Source organism: Salvelinus alpinus, chromosome 3, assembly GCF_045679555.1.
Source record: "Salvelinus alpinus chromosome 3, SLU_Salpinus.1, whole genome shotgun sequence".
In the NCBI taxonomy this organism is placed as follows: Eukaryota; Metazoa; Chordata; class Actinopteri; order Salmoniformes; family Salmonidae; genus Salvelinus; species Salvelinus alpinus.
In genome coordinates this window covers 30,457,137-30,467,747 of record NC_092088.1, presented here as the reverse complement: position 1 = coordinate 30,467,747, position 10,611 = coordinate 30,457,137, and the positions used below count along the sequence as shown (strand labels likewise).

General features: G+C 43.7%; 1 long non-coding RNA gene across 1 annotated transcript; it reads right to left on the bottom strand.

Annotated features, from left to right (window-relative positions):
- Window positions 1-344: 344 nt before the first annotated feature.
- On the bottom strand, window positions 345-7,769 carry LOC139570547 (uncharacterized). Its single transcript, XR_011674100.1, has 4 exons — window positions 2,720-7,769; window positions 2,426-2,575; window positions 2,217-2,296; window positions 345-2,127 (listed from the first exon to the last, which is right to left on the bottom strand). It is a non-coding gene; the product is annotated as an uncharacterized lncRNA (long non-coding RNA).
- Window positions 7,770-10,611: the final 2,842 nt, after the last annotated feature.

Here is a 10,611-nt window from a genome sequence, read left to right as displayed (position 1 = left end):
GGGGACTTGCTTCCATTCAGCCACGAGCATTAGTGAGGTCGGGCACTGATGTTGGGCAATTAGGCCTGGCTCGCAGTTGGCATCCCAATTTATCACAAAGGTGTTGAAGGAGGTTGAGGTCAGGGCCAGTCAAGTTCTTCCACACCGATCACAGGGGCATTGTCATTCTGAAATCATTAATTGTTTATGGTTCATTGAACCATGGGAAACAGTGTTTAAACCCTTTACAATGAAGATCTGTGAAGTTCTTTGGATTTTTACGAATTATATTTGAAAGACAAGGTCCTTTAAAAAGGGACATTTCTTTTTTTGCTGAGTTTATTTTCTTAGCACATACAACTCAGCAGTAAATTTTCAGGCATTCAAGGAATCTTTATTCTAAGGCTTGAATAATAAAAAAACTATCATATAAATAACTATAAATATAATGTACAAAATACATTTTGGAATCAAATAAAGTAAACAATTAATGTTATTGACAACTCAAACCATACTTTAATATTCCTATGCCTGTGTATTCAACTTTACAAAATGCCTGCCTCAACACAATAACCAAATGTGACACTAACCAGGTTTCCATCCAACCTTTTTATGTGAGTAAAGAAAAGTTGGGATCTTTTTGTCTCTGTAAAATTAGTTAATCGAGAAATGTTAGTGGAAATGCTTTTATGGGAAAATATTGATTTAATAACCATCCTATTGAAGTAAACGTGGGAGTCACACGATGACGTGTGGTCCTCCCACTACGACTTGTCGGGAAAGCATGCAGTTTTAGGCTTCAGATTAAATAAGTTGTGATGAATTTCACAGGGTGGTGAAATTGCATGTGATGAGCTTGATGTTTCTTTCCAATAAATATCAAGGGTTGCATTCTGGAGATATGATCATTGATGCTTGGCTGCAGACAAACAAACAAATCTTGCTCTTACGTGCGCTCTAGCATGAAATGGTTGGAAGGAAACCTGGTTAAAACATTGAACTTCTAAAGAATTTAGAATTTTCTGGAACAGTATTTGGATAGTCCCCTGTAGATGCTCAAACTATCAAGAAACTAAGAAAATGTCAACTGCATCTATGCTGATATGTTAGGGTTAGTTGACAGTAATTTAACATTTGTTGATGGTCTAACGATGCTCAATTAACTATCTACAGATGGACTATCCAAATAGTGTCGCTGAACTTTCTATTGGAAACATTGTCCGTATATGAGTCTGCAGCGATTAGACTAAAACTGGAAAATTAGGAGCCACACATTAAAGCTGCAGCCATGATCAAAAACCATTAACTGTTGTAATACATACATTTTAGAAAACATGTTCCAGCTTTATTTTGGTGGATATGAACTCTCTCTCGCTTATCTCCGTTACATTCAGAACATAGTGTATGTTACAACTTTATTTAGAGTGGATATCAAATCTCAACTCTCGCTTATCTCATCAAGCACTCCACATTGTTTACATATTGACTGACAGCGGCAGTACAGAAAGAGCCATCTCTCTTTCTATTGAGTTCTACTGAAGGGCAGAACAGCTGAAACACGTGTGTGGTCAAAAATAACACCCACTGGACCTGGTTTATGTCAAATGACAATGAAAGGAAAACATTTACAACTTCTAAAGAATGTAGGGTTTTCGATTGGAAAAGCTGTCTGTGTGAGGCTATGCTACGATTTAACAAGGCAAAGATGGGACAATGTGGAGCCACACATTAAAGATGTATCTACGAGAAAGGCCTTTGCAGCCATGTAAGGGCATGAGTTGGAGACAACCTCAATGACGGTAAATGCAAATACCCACACATCATTAATCTTGCTTCAATAGGTCCTTCTTCAGAGACAAAAGTTTGGGTTTAAGCATTTTCCCATCATCCAAGGCCATCAGGACTTTTTGTATTCAGAAGTGTGGATCAGCTGCTTGGGATAACTCAGATGCAAGGCGTAAATCAAACCAAATAACAACATAGGTGCATCAGCCAACCTGGGGACATCACTCATTACAATGTCACCTTCTAGCTAGCACAACAGCAATCCTTGCTGAGTTGAACTGGACATGATCAGTTTAGTTCTCGCTGACGACTGTGAGGAGAGAGACAGGTGTGTCTAATGTCCGGCTCTTCAGTTTCCTCTACCTGAAACATGCATAAATGTAAGTGTTTTACCATACAAGCGAACAAACGTAAGATGTTAACTGTTAAGACTGTATGCAGGAAATACTTACATTCCAGTGGTTTCCTCGCGAAGGTAGATGGGGAGACCACAAAGGGCAGTAGTGCGCCTGGTGTTCACGTCAAGTTGCTCCTTTTAAGAGTGACACACATGGTGCAGAGTAGAGTTTAAAATGTAGCTTGTCTATGGTCATGCACTGTTATGTTGAATACAATAAAATGAATGTTTGAATGCTCAGAGTGGTATTCCATTTTTACCTACCTGGAGATCATCACTTCTCATAGCCTCTGCTGCATGGCCTGTCCGTGCTGCCCTATGCCTGAACAAGGCAGTCGGGTGGTGTCTGTCTAGTTCGGCGTAGAATCGGCTCTTCAGATTGATGTTTGTTATGCGGTGGAAGTCTGCACACACCTGCAAAAAAAATACAACAAACCACAAACAAAAGCCACATTGAACAATGTTTACTGAAAAATATCTTCCAAAGGGGAAGAGGGTTAAAGGGTAGTGAGACAGAAACAGAGACAAAAAGAGAGAGAGGAGTATCAGCTGTTTTACCTGAGACTCCAAGTGAAGGGCTGGACAGTTCTTTAGGAACCCTTTCACTGGCGGTCCATCATTGATGATCTCATTTCGTCTGCCTCAGTTTGTCTATTAATGTTAGAGAGAAACCTGTCTTTGAAACTTTGTTGATGATTCGCTGTCTCAGCTACTTAAGAGAGACTCTGGGTCTTTCCCTCTTGGGAAGTATGGCAGGAAGTTTACCTCACCTCGTCTTGGTATCTTGATGTTTGAGTGGAGTGACTCTCTCTCTGGGTTGTTTATGCTCCTCTTCACTGTATTCACTGTATTCAGGTTGGGCAAAACTAAACATGGCGGTGTTCGCCTTAGCAATCTCACTAGAATAAAGACCTCCTCCATTCCTGCCATTATTGAAAGAGATCGTGATACCTCACATCTCAAAATAGGGCTACTTAATGTTAGATCCCTCACTTCAAAGGCAGTTATAGTCAATTAACTGATCATAATCTTGATGTGATTGGCCTGAATGAAACATGGCTTAAGCCTGATGAATTTACTGTGTTAAATGAGGCCTCACCTCCTGGTTACACTAGTGACCATATCCCCCGTGCATCCCGCAAAGGCGGAGGTGTTGCTAACATTTACGATAGCAAATTTCAATTTATAAAAACCCCCCCGACGTTTTCGTCTTTTGAGCTTCTAGTCATGAAATCTATGCAGCCTACTCAATCACTTTTTATAGCTACTGTTTACAGGCCTCCTGGGCCATATACAGCATTCCTCACTGAGTTCCCTGAATTCCTATCGGACATTGTAGTTATAGCAGATAATATTAAAATTTTGGGTGATTTTAATATTCACATGGAAAAGTCCACAGACCCACTCCAAAAGGCTTTCGGAGCCATCATCGACTCAGTGGGTTTTGTCCAAAATGTCTCTGGACCAACTCACTGTCAGTCATACTCTGGACCTAGTTTTGTCCCATGGAATAAATGTTGTGGATCTTAATGTTTTTCCTCATAGTCCTGGACTATCGGACCACCATTTTATTACGTTTGCAATAGCAACAAATAATCTGCTCAGACCCCAACCAAGGAGCATCAAAAGTCGTGCTATAAATTCTCAGACAACCCAAAGATTCCTTGATGCCCTTCCAGACTCCCTCTGCCTACCCAAGGACGTCAGAGGACAAAAATCAGTTAACCACCTAACTGAGGAAATCAATTTAACCTTGCGCAATACCCTAGATGCAGTTGCACCCCTAAAAACTAAGAACATTTGTCATAAGAAACTAGCTCCCTGGTAAACAGAAAATACCTGAGCTCTGAAGCGAGCTTCCAGAAAATTGGAACGGAAATGGCGCCACACCAAACTGGAAGTCTTCCGACTAGCTTGGAAAGACAGTACCGTGCAGTATCGAAGAGCCCTCACTGCTGCTCGATCATCCTATTTTTCCAACTTAATTGAGGAAAATAAGAACAATCCAAAATGTATTTTTGATACTGTCGCAAAGCTAACTAAAAAGCAGCATTCCCCAAGATAGGATGGCTTTCACTTCAGCAGTAATCAATTCATGGACTTCTTTGAGGAAAAGATCATGATCATTAGAAAGCAAATTACGGACTCCTCTTTAAATCTGCGTATTCCTCCAAAGCTCAGTTGTCCTGAGTCTGCACAACTCTGCCAGGACCTAGGATCAAGAGAGACACTCAAGTGTTTTAGTACTATATCTCTTGACACAATGATGAGAATAATCATGGCATCTAAACCTTCAAGCTGCATGGCATCTAAACCTTCAAGCTGCATACTGGACCCTATTCCAACTAAACTACTGAAAGAGCTGCTTCCTGTGCTTGGCTCTCCTATGTTGAACATAATAAACGTCTCTCTATCCACCGGATGTGTACCAAACTCACTAAAAGTGGCAGTAATAAAGCCTCTCTTGAAAAAGCCAAACCTTGACCCAGAAAATATAAAAAACTATCGGCCTATATCGAATCTTACATTCCTCTCAAATTTTTGAAAAAGCTGTTGCGCAGCAACTCACTGCCTTCCTGAGGACAAACAATGTATACGAAATGCTTCAGTCTGGTTTTAGACCCCATCATAGCACTGAGACTGCACTTGTGAAGGTGGTAAATTACCTTTTAATGGCGTCAGACCGAGGCTCTGCATCTGTCCTCGTGCTCCTAGACCTTAGTGCTGCTTTTGATACCATCGATCACCACATTCTTTTGGAGAGATTGGAAACCCAAATTGGTCTACAACGGACAAGTTCTGGCCTGGTTTAGATCTTATCTGTCGGAAAGATATCAGTTTGTCTCTGTGAATGGTTTGTCCTCTGACAAATCAACTGTACATTTCGGTGTTCCTCAAGGTTCCGTTTTAGGACCACTATTGTTTTCCCTATCTATTTTACCTCTTGGGGATATCATTTGAAAACATAATGTTAACTTTCACTGCTATGCGGATGACACACAGCTGTACATTTCAATGAAACATGGTGAAGCCCCAAAATTGCCCTCGCTAGAAGCCTGTGTTTCAGACATAAGGAAGTGGATGGCTGCAAACTTTCTACTTTTAAACTCGAACAAAACAGAGACGCTTGTTCTAGGTCCCAAGAAACAAAGATCTTCTGTTGAATCTGACAATTAATCTTGATGGTTGTACAGTCGTCTCAAAGAAAACTGAAGGACCTCGGCATTACTCTGGACCCTGATCTCTCTTTTGACGAACATATCAAGACTGTTTCAAGGACAGCTTTTTTCCATCTACGTAACATTGCAAAAATCTGAAACTTTCTGTCCAAAAATGCAGAAAAATGTATCCATGCTTTTGTTACTTCTAGGTTAGACTACTGCAATGCTCTACTTTCCGTCTACCCGGATAAAGCACTAAATAAACTTCAGTTAGTGCTAAATACGGCTGCTAGAATCCTGACTAGAACCCCAAAATTTGATCATATTACTCCAGTGCTAGCCTCCCTACACTGGCTTCCTGTTAAGGCAAGGGCTGATTTCAGGGTTTTACTGCTAACCTACAAAGCATTACATGGGCTTGCTCCTACCTATCTTTCCGATTTGGTCCTGCCGTACATACCTACACGTGCCCTACGGTCACAAGACGCAGGCCTCCTAATTGTCCCTAGAATTTCTAAGCAAACAGCTGGAGGCAGGGCTTTCTCCTATAGATCTACATTTTTATGGAATGGTCTGCCTACCCATGTGAGAGACGCAGACTCGGTCTCAACCTTTAAGTCTTTACTGAAGACTCATATCTTCAGTAGGTCATATGATTGAGTGTATTCTGGCCCAGGAGTGTGAAGGTGAACGGAAAGGCTCTGGAGCAACGAACAGCCCTTGCTGTCTCTGCCTGGCCGGTTCCCCTCTCTCTACTGGGTTTCTCTGCCTCTAACCCTATTACAGGGGCTGAGTCACTGGCTTACTGGTGCTCTTCCATGCCATCCCTAGGAGGGGTGCGTCACTTGAGTGGGTTGAGTCGCTGACGTGATCTTCCTGTCTGGGTTGGTGCCCCCCCCCTTGGGTTGTGCCGTGGCGGAGATCTTTGTGGACTATACTCGGCCTTGTCTCAGGATGGTAAGTTGGTGGTTGAAGATATCCCTCTGGTGGTGTGGGGGCTGTGCTTTGGCAAAGTGGGTGGGGTTATATCCTGTCTGTTTGGCCCTGTCCGGGGGTATCATCGGATGGGGCCACAGTGTCTCCTGACCCCTCCTGTCTCAGCCTCCAGTATTTATGCTGCGGTAGTTTGTGTCGGGGGCTAGCGGTCAATCTGTTATATCTGGAGTATTTCCCCTGTCTTATCCGGTGTCCTGTGTGAATTTAATTATGCTCTCTAATTCTCTCTTTCTTTCTCTCTCTCGGAGGACCTGAGACCTAGGACCATGCATCAGGACTACCTGGCATGATGACTCCTTGCTGTCCCCAGTCCACCTGGCAGTGCTGCTGCTCCAGTTTCAACTGTTCTGGCTGCGGCTATGGAACCCTGACCTGTTCCCCGGACGTGCTACCTGTCCCAGACCTGCTGTTTTCAACTCTCTAGAGACAGCAGGAGCGGTAGAGTTACTCTTAATGATCGGCTATGAAAAGCCAACTGACATTTACTCCTGAGGTGCTGACTTGTTGCACCTCCGACAACTACTTATTATTATTTGACCATGCTGGTCATTTATGAACATTTGAACATTTTGGCCATGTTCTGTTATAATCTCCACCCGGGACAGCCAGAAGAGGACTGGCCACCCCTCATAGCCTGGTTGCTCTCTAGGTTTCTTCCTAGGTTTTGGCCTTTCTAGGGAGTTTTTTTCTAGCTACCGTGCTTCTACACCTGCATTGCTTGCTGTTTGGGGTTTTAGGCTGGGTTTCTGTACAGCACTTTGAGATATCAGCTGATGTAAGAAGGGCTCTATAAATACATTTGATTTGATATTCACAGAGACTCCAGCTCTGCTCAACTTGGTCCAATCATTCCCCATCTTGAACTTCTGACTAGTCATCCATGCATACCATCCAGACTGACTCCCTGCTTCTTTGAGACATGGGTGCTTGGTAACAAGCACTTAGGCAGCCTTGCCTATTTCTCCCCCACTTTGATAGGCCTTAACTGTGTATTGCTTTAGCTACAGTATGTTCTCAAGAACGTCATGCTTCTGGGCTCTTGTTAATTTAAGAGTCTTTCGAGTTCTCATAGCAAATATTTCCCTCTCTAAGCAGGTGCTCAATATCATAAGAAAAAGATGGCACCAGAAAGCCATCAGGCCACTTCTCTGGGTGCTCTGGAGACTCTCTGGCGCGGGGCAGTATCTCTGTTTCCAGTTCCGGTTGAGCTGGCATCACGTTCTGATCTGATTACCTCCAGGACAGCTTTCTCAGGAAGCTCCTCAATGTCCACTAGACAGCACAATTGTCCATCCAAGTTAGGGTCTTCGTCTTAAAGGGTGAAGTCATTAGTCCAAATTAGTTTGTTTTGCATGATGATCTTCAGGTCATCCACCGACTGTGGACGGAAGGGTCATCTTCCTCACCATATCCGTTGCTACACGGACAGAAAGTAAGGTCTGGAGTGTAGGTTCTGCCATCTGAGGGAGGAAAAATACACATCATTTTATGATCCATCATATTCCTTCATTTAACAATTCCTTTTTTTTGAGTAAGGGGAAATATATATGAAATATATAATATGTCACCTTTTCAGTGTAGTAGTATGAATCTCTTGAGCGTCAGTAGCAATCTGAGCCGGTGTTGTATGCTGAGAGGGTGGATGTATCGTTGAACTCTGATATTGAGTGAACCGACAGATTGCCTGAGGACAGTTCATAGGACCGAAGATGTTCCACTTAGCAGGACTCATACTTTCAACAGAGAAAGGAAACATTATTATTCACAAGGAAGATCTGTTAAATTCTGCAGAACTGAGGGAGTCCTACATCCATTCCCACTGATACAAACACGCCATTGACATAATCAGTGCTATCAAGAGTGACTTTTGATGTGCAGTAAACAGTGTTGCTTTCTGTCTCTTGTTCAATGAAGTCCTTAGCTACTTCGGGTAGTGTTGAAACAAGGGCAGAGGTGTTCAGGGCATTCTTGAAGTTCTGAGAGTCATGCACAACCCTTTTGAAAAAGTGGTGTTTACCCTCAAACCTCATGGTCCAAAGGTATACAAGAGGCCCATAACACTTGATGAGTTCAGACTAATGCTCAACATAATGGTGCTTGGGTCAAAGCCTAAACCCAGGAAAGACCTGGGAGTCTGTCTATGATCACTGATTTTAGATTGCAAATACTGGACAGTTTCAGCTGTAAATGTTGGTGACAATACGAGCTCAACGAATGCTATTCATTGCCTACAGCTCAGCAGTCAACACCATAGTGCCCTCAAAGCTCATCAATAAGCTAAGGACCCTGGGACTAAACACCTCCCTCTGCAACTGGATCCTGGACTTCCTGACGGGCCACCCCCAGGTGGTAAGGGTAGGTAACAACACATCCGCCATGCTGATCCTCAACACAGGGGCCCCCCAGGGGTGCGTGCTCAGTCACTTCCTACTCCCTATTCACTCATGACAGCACGGCCAGGCACGACTCCAACACCATCATTAAGTTTTCCGATGACACAACAGTGGTAGGCTTACAATGTTTATTAATCCAAAGGGGTAGGCAAGAGAATGGTCGAAGACAGGCAAAAAGGTCAAAATCAGATCAGAGTCCAGGAGGTACAGAGCGGCAGACAGGCTCGTGGTCAAAGCAGGCAGAGTGTCAGGCAGGCGGGTACAAAGTACAGAAACAGGCAAAGGTCAAAACCGGGAGGACTAGAAAAAGGAGAATGCAAAAAGCAGGAGAATGGGAAAAACGCTGGTTGACTTGGAAACATACAAGATGAACTGGCACAGAGACACACATTTGTTCTGACTGCCTGCTCAGACTAACAGCCTCCCCTGTTGTTCCTGTCAAATCAGACATGCAGTGTCAACCAATGAACCAAAGATGCGTGAGGGAGGGCCGAGCCAACTCACTCACAGTCGCACACTTAGCAGCCGAGGAGAGAGAGGAAGGACTGCTGTGAAAATAACAGCTGGAAAATTAGTCGGAAGCACAGTAGCATTTGGATGCATTTTAATAATGTAGACAATGTTAGAGCACAGTGTAGAATTTGCCAAAACAAAATCTCATATAAAGCCGGTTCTACGCACAACCTACATTGACATCAGCCACGCTCAAGGTCCTAAATGAGATAACCGCCATCGATAAGAGACATTACTGTGCAGCCGTATTCATTGACCTGGCAAAGGCTTTCAACTCTGTCAATCACAACATTCTTATTAGCAGACTCAACAGCCTTGGTTTCTCAAATGATTGCCTTGCCTGGTTCACCAACTACTTCTCTGATAGAGTTCAGTGTGTCAAATCGGAGGGCCTGTTGTCTGGACCTCTGGCAGTCTCTATTGGGGAGCCACAGGGCTCAATTCTCGGGCCGACTCTCTTCTCTGTATACATCAATGATGTCGCTCTTGCTGCTGGTGATTCTTTGATCCACCTCTACGCAGACGACACTATTCTGTATATCTCTGGCCCTTCTTTGGACACTGTGTTAACTAACCTCCAGACAAGCTTCAATGCCATACAACTCTCCTTCCGTGGCCTCCAACTGCTCTTAAATGCAAGTAAAACTAAATGCATGCTCTTCAACCGATCGCTGCCAGCCCGTCCAGCATCACTACTCTGGACGGCTCTGACTTAGAATACGTGGACAACTACAAATACCTAGGTGTCTGGTTGGACTGTAAACTCTCCTTCCAGACTCACATTAAACATTTCCAATCCAAAATTAAATCTAGAATTGGCTTCCTATTTCACAACAAAGCATCCTTCACCCATGCTGCCAAACATACCCTCGTAAAACTGACCATCCTACCGATCCTCGACTTTGGCGATGTCATTTACAAAATAGCCTCCAAGACTACATCCAATTTGTTGAGTAGAGTTTATCACAGTGCCATCCGTTTTGTCACCAAAGCCCCATATACTACCCACCACTGCGACCTGTACGCTCTCGTTGGCTGGCCCTCGCTTCATACTCGTCGCCAATCCCACTGGCTCCAGGTCATCTACAAGTCTCTGCTAGGTAAAGCCCCGCCTTATCTCAGCTCACTGGTCACCATAGCAGCACCCACCCATAGCACGCGCTCCAGCAGGTAAATCTCACTGGTCACACCCAAAGCCAATTCTTCCTTTGGCCCCCTTTCCTTCCAGTTCTCTGCTGCCAATGACTGGAACGAACTGCAAAAATCACTAAAGCTGGAGACTCTTACCTCCCTCACTAGCTTTAAGCACCAGCTGTCAGAGCAGCTCACAGATCACTGCACCTGTACATAGCTCATCTGTAAATAGCCCATCCAATCTACCTCATCC